General features: G+C 38.1%; 1 pseudogene; it reads right to left on the bottom strand.

Annotated features, from left to right (window-relative positions):
- Positions 1 to 8,114: 8,114 nt before the first annotated feature.
- LOC101555437 (phosphatidylinositol N-acetylglucosaminyltransferase subunit A-like) lies at positions 8,115 to 9,701 on the bottom strand (annotated as a pseudogene).
- Between the last annotated feature and the right edge of the window lie 546 nt (positions 9,702 to 10,247).

Genomic DNA, 10,247 nt, shown 5'->3' with positions numbered 1-10,247 from the left:
CATTTCCAAAAAATACTAGTAATTGAGCTTCTATTTGACACAGCAATTCCTCTTCTGGGAATATATACACTATAGCTCCCCAAATAAAGTAGAAAAGGCATCTGCACTCTATATTCATTGCAGCATTATTCACAGTGGCCAAAATATGGAAACCGCCCAAATGCTGAAGAACAGATGAATGAATAAAGAAAGTATGGTACACCAACACAATGGAATACTATGAAGCCATTAGGGAAAATGAAATAATAAAATATGCCGATACATGGATGAACATGGAGAGAATCATGCTGAGTGAAATGATTCAGAGGGAGAGAGTCAGATATAGAATTATCACACTCATTTGCAGGACAAAACGATACATAGTAGAAAAAGAATACCTAAAGACAATAGAAACAAAGACCAAGAAGCCTGGCACTTAGTAGAAAGCTTGCAAGTATGGGAGGAGGACAGTTAGGTCAGAGAAGGGACCATTATGACAATGATATTGGGAAGTGATCACTCTGAACGAGAAGTGGGTACTAGATGGAGGTAAATTGATATGCATGATACACTTTAAGTAACTATTGCAAACCACAGTGCTTAAAAGGAAAAAGTAGTAGCACAGCAGGTAGGGTGTTTGCCTTGCACGCGGCCGACCCGGGTTCGAATCCCAGCATCCCATAGGGTCCCCCGAGCACGGCCAGGGGTAATTCCTGAGTGCATGAGCCAGGAGTGACCCCTGTACATCGCCGGGTGTGACCCAAAAAACAACAAAAAAGAAAAAAGTAGGAAAAAGTCTCTGCAGGAGGCAGGATTGGTGGCTGGAGGCAATTTAGGGACATTGGTCCAGGAAAGTGGAAAGTGGTAAAAGGACAGATGCTCTAACATTGTATGACTGAAACTCAATAATGAACAACTTTGTAAGTTTGTATTTCATGGTAATTAAATAAATTAAAAATTTAAAGAAAAGGAAAACGCCATCAAAACAGAGAACCAGTGTCATAGTCGTGAATGATGTAGATTATCAGGGAGACAGGCAGGACTTGGGCACACCTAAATCTCCAAAACTCCAGGGAGCTCCTACACTAAGCATGGATACCCCCAAGATACTTTATGAAACTGGGTGCTGCAACATGCCTCTGAGCCCAGCAGTTTCAACACAAATAGTGTAGCAGACAGAATTCTTACCTGGTGATCCAGGGAGATTTGCCTTTAGTACTAACTTTCTAGAAAACTGCCCTGCAGCTAGGGTCTGGCTGGGAGTCCTCTTTCTGTAAGAATTGCAGTCTAATGCATTAATTTGTGGTATATAAAAATAATAGAAAACCAATATCCAAAGCCAGAGGAAACAGGGGCTAGGAGGACTGGTCAGTGGTTGGAATCTACCACAAGTATGTGTGGGGCAGAGGGTAGGTAAGATAGAGAAGGGCTCATTATGATTATAATAGTTGGAAATGATCACACTGGACAAGGACTAAGTGTTAAAAGAAGGTAAAGGGATATACATGATAACCTTTTAGTATCTGTAATGCAAACCACGATGAGAGAGAGAGAGCACCTGCCATAGAGGCAACCTTGGGTGGGGATGGGGGGTGATGGGGAGGAAACTGTGGACACTGGTGCTGAGAAATGTACACTGATGGAGCGATGGGTGTTGAAACACTATATAACTGAAACCTAATCATAAACAGTGATCCAATAAAAATTATTAAAAATGTATGACATGCACACACAAAAAGGAATTTTAGTCTGAGCGGGGAATGGCCAGCACTATAGGATACTAGTCTCAAGGACCCCAGGGACTGCTTTCACAGTGGAGGAGTAAGTAAATCATCTACCTATAGCTGAATGCTACCCCAGCAAATATCACAGTCATGTTTTGGTAGGCTTAGGACTTACTGGATATGAGGGAGTAAAACAATATATTATTTCTAAAATTGGAAACTCCGAGTCAAGTATACCTCACACTGTAAAATAATAATTTAGTTATACTGGAGAAATAAGTTTTTGTAAACAGAAGCTCATTGAGTTCACCACAACCAGACTTGCTCTACAGAAATCCTAAAAGAAGTCTTTGGTGGAAAAAGACAAGAACAAGAGCAATAAAAATGAGAGTATATACCTTGAGCATGGTGTTATATAATAGTAAATAATTTGAAGCATAAACAAGAGTTAAATGAGACAACAGCATCAGCAAAGGGGAGAAAATATAGGGATATAATCTGTTTAGTCTAATGACAACAGGCTAAGAGAAGCACACAAAAACCCGTTCCTTGTATAGGAAAAGACAAATATGATCTTCATAGTAAAATGAACAGAGACACTTAGAAGAAAAATTGAAGAACCCAAGACAATGAAAAAGATCCAAATATGAAGACAGACAGACATTTATAGAAAATAAATGCCAGAAATAGAAAATTACCAGACATGAAAAAACAAAATGGTAGTAATTAAGTCTCATATACCAATAACCACCACACATTCAAATGATCTGAACTTACAATCAGAAGTGACAGAGTGACTATATTAATCTGTCCTAGGCATATAATAAACCTGCATCAGATATAAAGACAATCACACATATAGCAGAAGGCTGGAGTAATTATTTGAAGCCTACAACATAAAGAAAATGGCAACAACTTTTTTACTGACATTTGATTGAGTATACTTTTAGCTAGAAAAGAAAATAAGTGATAAAGCTAGACATAATGTCATGATTGAGGAACCAATCCGTCAACAGGAGATAACTATCATGAGTATCTATATACTCAACATAGAGGCACCTAGATTGATCAAACACTTATTTTCAGACTTGAACGAAGACATAGACAATAAAGCAATTATGGTAGGGGAACTCAACACACTGGGTGGATCATCTTGGTAGCACAGAAAGCTACCAAGGAAATAGTATCTTAAATGTAGTAAGTGATAAGAAGAACACAGTAGATGCACACAGTAAGTAATGTATATATGTTCTTCTCAAGTGCACATGCAACAGTCTCTAGTATGCCAGGACATAAATAAACCTCATAAATTTATGAATATTAAAATCATACCAAGCGTCTTTTGATGACTACAGTGGTATGAAACTAGACATTAATCATGGAAAGAAACTGTGTGGAGATCACCCAGTGTTTGTCCTTTTGCCTCTGCTATACTTTCTACAACATAATACCCTCCCATTCCATCCAAGTTGCCAGGTTTTTTTGTGACAGCATGGTATTCTATTACACACACACAACGTTTTAAAAATTGAGGTGGTGTGGGCTGGAGAGCGGGTAGGACGCTTGCCTTGCATAAGGTTAACCCGGGTTTAATTCCTGGCACCATATATATGGCACCCTGAGCTCAGTCAGGAGTGATCCCTGAGCACAGAACCAGGAGTAAGCCCTGAGCATTGCTGAGAGTGGCCCCGAAACAAACAAAAAATTAGGTATTGTGATTTACACTATTTTTAATTTTATGCATACATCATTCCATCACAACAGCTACCATTGAAGTGTCTGCTTCCCTTCACTATGGCTCTCCCTTTCCTCCTCCACACCTATTGACTTAGTTTTGTGGATCAGCTCTCTAATTCTCTTGTCTTTTCCTTTTGTTGCTCACTTACTGTGTATGTTTACATCCCACGTACGAGAAAGATCATTCTGTGTGTCCTTTTCCTTCAGACTGACTTCACTCATCATGATACATTCTAATTCCATCCATGTAAACTCCATCTACGCAAAGTATCTGATTTCACCTTTCCTAACAAATGCATAGCATTCTATCTGTAAATATAAGACAACTCCCTAAAATATTTTTTACTGAGGTACCATGATTTGCAATACTGTTAATTATACTTTTCATGCATATACTATTGCAATACCACACCCATCACCATAGTGCCTATTTCCCTTCACCAGTGTCCCCAGGGTTCCTCCCAGCCATGCCACCTCTCAGATAATCTCATTCTGAAAAAATAAATAAATAAAATCATAACAAAATTTTAAAAAAGATAATCTCATTTTTTTTTGCTTTTTTTGGGGGCGTCACACCCAGCGATGCTCAGGGGTTACTCCTGGCTTTGCACTCAGGAATTACTCCTGGCGGTGCTTGGGGGACCATATGGGATACCGGGGATCGAACCCAGGTCGGTCGAGTGCAAGGCAAACACCCTACCCTCTGTGCTATCGCTCCGGCCCCAAAGATAATCTCATTTTGTAGAAAAATTCTTCTTCGGGCATTTGTTGTTCTTTTACTATATTTCTTAATATCCCAAGCTTATTTCCTAAAATTTCACAAAATTACAAATCAATGATGCTAAGATTTTTTCAAAAACTACATATTTCTGGGCTGGAGTGATAGCACAGCGGTAGGGTGTTCGCCTGTCACACAGCCGACTCGTGTTCGATTCCTCCACCCCTCTCAGAGAGCCTGGCAAGCTACCGAGAGTATCGTGCCCACATGGCAGAGCCTGGCAAGCTACCCATGGCGTATTGAATATGCCAAAAACAGTTAACAATAAGTCTCTCAATGAGAGACGTTACTCGTGCCCGCTTGAGCAAATCGATGAACAACGGGATGACAGTGACAGTGACATATTTCTGACATGGCCGACCGTGTTTGATTCCTCCGCCCCTTTCAGAGAGCCTGGCAAGATACCCAGAGTATCACGTCTGCACGGCAGAGCCTGGCAAGCTACCCATGGCATACTGGATATGCCAAAAACAGTAACAATAAGTCTCACAATGAGAGACGTTACTGATGCCCCCTCGAACAAATCGATGAGCAATGGGATGACAGTGACAGTGACATTTCATTAAAATACATGAAATAGATAAATCCTGAAAATATGTAACTAGGTAAGAATGAGAAAAGGAGAATATAAAAAATTTTAAAATAAAATCTGAATCTGAATAGGTCTATGAAAGTATAAAAGTGTGTTTTATTCCAATAAGGGAATATAAGCTTTATGTTAGAAAATATTATGTATAATGTTTAAGTATCTGCCTTAAGTAAAAGATTGCAATACAATCTTTAAACCATCTGAATAAACACTGAACATTCAATATAAATCATATATTAATTTATCATTGAAAGAAGTATAACAACCCTTATCAAGCTATGTATAAACAGACCATTCTCAACCTAGTGGACAGCAATTATAAGTTCCATAAGTGAACTCTATAATCAGAAGCAAAGTGCTGAGAAGTTTGTCTTTTATTTATTTAAGTAAAAATCAGGCTTTATTTGCGGGTTTTGAGGAAGGAGAGCGAGCGAGAGACAAAGAGAGAGAGTAACACACTCAAGAGAGAACATAAGCTTCTCCAGAGTGGAGAGGAGCCCCAGTACACATCCCAGCATTAGATAAGGAAGTATAAAAATACACATCTCAAGAGGGGAGATCTAGGCAACCCACGTGCTCTGGCACCATATGCGTTTGGCAGCAACACGTGGGCACAGGCTCCTTTAATGCTTCTTGCAAAACTGGTTTTAAGATTATGCATATCCTAAGCTATGACCTATCCATGAAGACCTGTATTATTTCTTCAAATCTGAATGATAGTCTAGTTCATGTGGATAGAACATTCTTCTTTTTTTTCTTAAAGAAAAGTATTCTTAGTGAGGTGTTCATCTCATTGATTTTTAAAACTATATCCCACTATTCTTTTCTTGCTCTCAGAGTCTTATTTGATAGCTTTACTATAAAGCTTAGAACTTTCCTTGTATGTAAGTTCCTTCTTTGATCTTTCTATGTTTGCTGTTCTGCCTCTGCCTTTGGCTTTTGTCATTCTAATTATAATATGTCTTAAAGTGTCTTTGCGGATCTATTTTTAAGGGGAAACTTCTGGCCTCTTGGATCTGAGTTCCTGAGTCCTCAACACTGTCAAATTCTTTTTTAAAAATTACCTATTTTTTATTATTAAGGCACCTTGAAAACTCTGGGAAATCCTTATCTATGATTTCTTGAGCTAGTGGTTCTTCATAAAATCGACCTTCTTGTTTTTCAGAGAGTCTGATTATTATAATGTTTCTCCTGAAGTTATCTCATAGTTTCATGATATGCTGTTAAATTTTTTCAGATTTTTCTTATCTTTTTATTTGTTTATTTACTTTTTAAAAATTTTTATTAGAGAATCACCGTGAGGTACAGTTACAGACTTATAATTTTTCATGCTTGCATTTCAGTCACACAATGATCGAGTACCCATTCCTCCACCAGTGCCCGTTTTCCACCACCAATGTTCCCAGCATCCCTCCCACCACCCCCACCCCGTCCCACCACCCCACCCTGCCTCTGTGACAGGGCATTTTTGCTCTCTCTCTCCTTTTGGGTGTTGTGGTTTGCAATAGAGGTATTAAGGGTCCATCATGTTTGGTCTATAGTCTACTTTCAGCTCGCATCTCCCATCCCGAACGGGCCCTCCTAGCACCCTTTACTTGGTGTTCCCTTCTCTATCTGAGCTGCCTTTTCCCCCAGCATTCGAGGCTTGCTTCTGAGCTGTGGAGTAATCCTCCTGGTACTTATCTCTACTGTTCTTGGGTGTTAGTCTCCCATTCTGTTACTTTATATTCCACAAATAAATGCAATCTTTCTATGTCTATCCCTCTATTTCTGACTCATTTCACTTAGCATGATACTTCTCATGCTGATCCACCTATACGGAAATTTCATGACTTCATCTTTTCTAACTGCATAGTATTCCATTGTGTAGATGTACCAAAGTTTTCTCATGTTTTTAAGAGGTTTCCTGCATCTCATCTTGGAGCTAACTGATATTTTCCTCATATACTCTTATGCTGCTCATACTTTCTATTGAGTTTTTTTATATCACTTACCATACTCTTAATTTCTGTCACTTCTGATTACAACTTTTTCATACATGCTCCTGTATTTCCTTGTGCTTTTGAATTACCTGTGCATCACTTCTTTGAGGTTATTATCCTCTACATGGCATACATAAAGTCTGGGCCAGATGACATTCTCACCAACAGTGAATGAAAGCTCATTTATTCACTTTATATTTTGCCAATCCCTCTTGTTTCTAGGGTTTTTAAAAATATGAACTATTGTCTCTGGTGTGAAATGGTATTTCATTGTGATTTTTTATTGTATTTCCTAGGTACTAAGTGATACTACACTTGATCTTAACCAAATGACCAAGAATTGATAATACTTTTTCACAAGCTTATTGGTCACCCATATCCCACATTTTCTCTTGAGGAAATATCTATTCATCTCTTCTAGAATCCAGGTCTGCACCATTGGTCGGGCCCTCTGTAAGTAGCACTGTAGCACTGTCGTCCATTGTTCATTGATTTGCTCAAGTGGGCACCAGTAACGTCTCCATTGTGAGACTTGTACTTTAAATATGCTGGTAAATTATAGACCATCTGACACAGCTTATTCTATCAAACAATTGAGTGTACTGAAACTGACTTAAATGTATAATAAATGTATACCAACATGACTTAAAAATGTATAGTTGCACTTAGCTGAAGAAAATTTATAAATGCCTGGTGAATGTCTAATTAATGGTAGATCACTTAAAGTTGGCCAGAAGATGTCCAGAAATCATCTGGCCTTCAGCACCCAAAACTTCCCAGTAAAAAATGTTAAAATATTTCTGCTAGAGGGATTTAAGTAATTTGAAAACTTTTATACCTTCGTGACTAAAATGCTCTTTTCTAAATTTTAAGTAAGTGCAATGAGTTTCTACACTCAGAAATTTCACAACTTTTTGTATTTTTAAAATATAACATTAAATAATATAGAGGTAGCATAACAATGTTGAAAACAAAACAAAACCAAAAACAAAGACAAATTTTAATAGTCTCATTTAATATAAACTGTTGCAAATGTTTAAAATCTTAGTTATCCAGTCTTTCTCGAACCTGGTTTTATTTTTATTTTATTTTATATTTTGCTTTTTGGGTCACACCCAGCAATGATCAGGGGCTACTCCTGACTCTGGCTCTCCACTGAGGAATTATTCCTGGCGGTGCTTGGGGGACCATATGGGATGCCAGGGATTGAACCGGGGTCGGCCATGTGTAAGGCAAACACCCTCCCCGCTGTCCTATCACTCCAGCCCTCTTGTACCTGGTTTTAGACATTTCATTTTTCTCTTCCCCGCCTTTACCATAAGGATTTAGGTACTCTTCGGCCCTGTTGCATCTATTGCAACATCAATGATAAAATCTGGAATCATCCATCTCAGGAAAACAAGGAAGAGAAAGTTGAATTCAGCCAGTGAAGCAGTCATGCAACTTGTGGAACTCAATCACAGTGAAAATTGTGTCCAACTTTTGTCCATTTGTAATACAACTTCCCCGGATTTCTTGGTTTTCTTTGCCACAGTTCTCCAAGTTTAGCAAGTCTTCACTATGTCAAAGACATATTGTGGATCTGCCAATGTTCCTTATCTCTGCTTGGAAATAGCTTTTTTCCAATCCTTCACACAAAATGTGCACAGAAAGTTTATATAAAACAATTGTTTGCTAGAAGTACCCCAGGAATTGTACAATTGTGGTATTACAACCTGTAAACCACAATTGGTTACTTCCATAATCATCATTCAAAATGCTTCACTAAGGGAAGTATTAAAAAATATGACTTAAACTAATAGTTAGATAAGTAATATGTTGGTTAGATATTTCTAAGATCTTTTTGTGTTCTAAGGCTCCCAGAAGACGCATTCTGTCATGTAGCTGGTATATTTCTGGTACTTCTTCAGAATGATTCTCTTTGGCCACTATCCTCCAATTACAAAATTAAAATCTTAAGACTGGAGCAATAGCACAGTGGGTAGAGTGTTTGCTTTACACACGGTTGACCCGGGTTCGATTCCTTCATCCCTCTTGAAGAGCCTGGCAATCTACGAGAGTATCCCCCCCCCCCCCGCATGGCAGAGTCTGGCAAGCTACCCTTGGCGTATTTGATATGCCAAAAACAGTAACAACAAGACTCACAATGGAGATGTTACTGGGGCCCACTTGAGCAAATCGATGAATAATGGGACGACAGTGCTACAATACAGTATTTCTAAGAGATCAGGTATTATACCACTTAGCAAATTCATCTCTGCTAACAAGTCTGCTTACAACAGTTACACTATGATGAGCCATAAAAAGTTCTGAAATGAAATCAGTAGGATTTATAGCACTAGGAATGATAGACACTATTTTGGGTTACAGTGTTGCCATGGACACAGTATTTTCCTTACTTATGTAAGAGAAACAAATTATGTGGTTTGTGTCACAAAGGAAAGCAGGATCTTGTTTGTAAGCACTAAGCTGACACCAGCAAATCCAAGAAAGGAATGGTGTGTTAAATCTTTTTGGAACAGGTTGTTTTGGCATGGGAGAGGCTTTCATTGGCCAGACAGAGAAAAAAGTGTAAATGAATTATCATGATTCTCTCTCTAACAAATAAGTACCTAACAATAGCAGACTGCAAAAATGGATTGAGACTGTATTTGGTTGTACATGACTTTAAGAGGCAAGTAATTGACTTTGAGGCCATTAATGAGATAATGAATGCCTTCTTGATTTCCATAAGCATGAGTGACAGTTATGACCTTGCGCCCTCTTTAATTCAGGAATTGAGATATATGGCAAATATGAATTTCCATGTCTCCCATATTTGGGTAGGAAAGGTCAGACCCAATGCATATATTATGGTTGTGGTTATAGGTTCTACTCATTGAAACACTTTCAGAGTTAACACATGAAAGCATATCTGAGGGAGACTGCTATGCCCACTTCCTTCTACATTGCCATGCTGAGATGATTTAGGCATAAGTCTTTAGAACAACCTAATTATTTTGTCTGTTATCAGTGAGACAGACCTGTGGCTACCAGTGTCTGGACCTCCCAACACATTTTTGAACATAAAATATCTTTGATATTAAATTCTATCAAGGAGAGGTCAGGAAAAAAACATTGGTCTATTGCTTGCTAGTGTCATAGAACCAAAAATCTGAGACTCTATTTATAAACAAATCCTATAGGAAACAGAAAAAAGTAACTAATACATCATGACTAAACTGAATTCATCCCAGGAATACAACTTGATTTAACGTCACAAAATAATCTGACACAATAATACAGCAATCAATTATAGGAACAACTTGTGCTTCTCATTTAAGAAAACTTGATCATTAAATATAAAAGAGTTAATGAAAAGCAAAGAATACAGAAGACACATTTATATCAGCTACTATGATAGCAGAGTTTCATATTGGATTAAAAAAAAAAGCCCACCATCCTGACCAGGATCATCT

This window comes from Sorex araneus, chromosome X (genome assembly GCF_027595985.1).
Source record: "Sorex araneus isolate mSorAra2 chromosome X, mSorAra2.pri, whole genome shotgun sequence".
Taxonomy (NCBI): domain Eukaryota; kingdom Metazoa; phylum Chordata; class Mammalia; order Eulipotyphla; family Soricidae; genus Sorex; species Sorex araneus.
The sequence above is the reverse complement of the archived record's forward strand: the minus strand, read 5'-3'. Positions and strand labels throughout refer to the sequence as shown.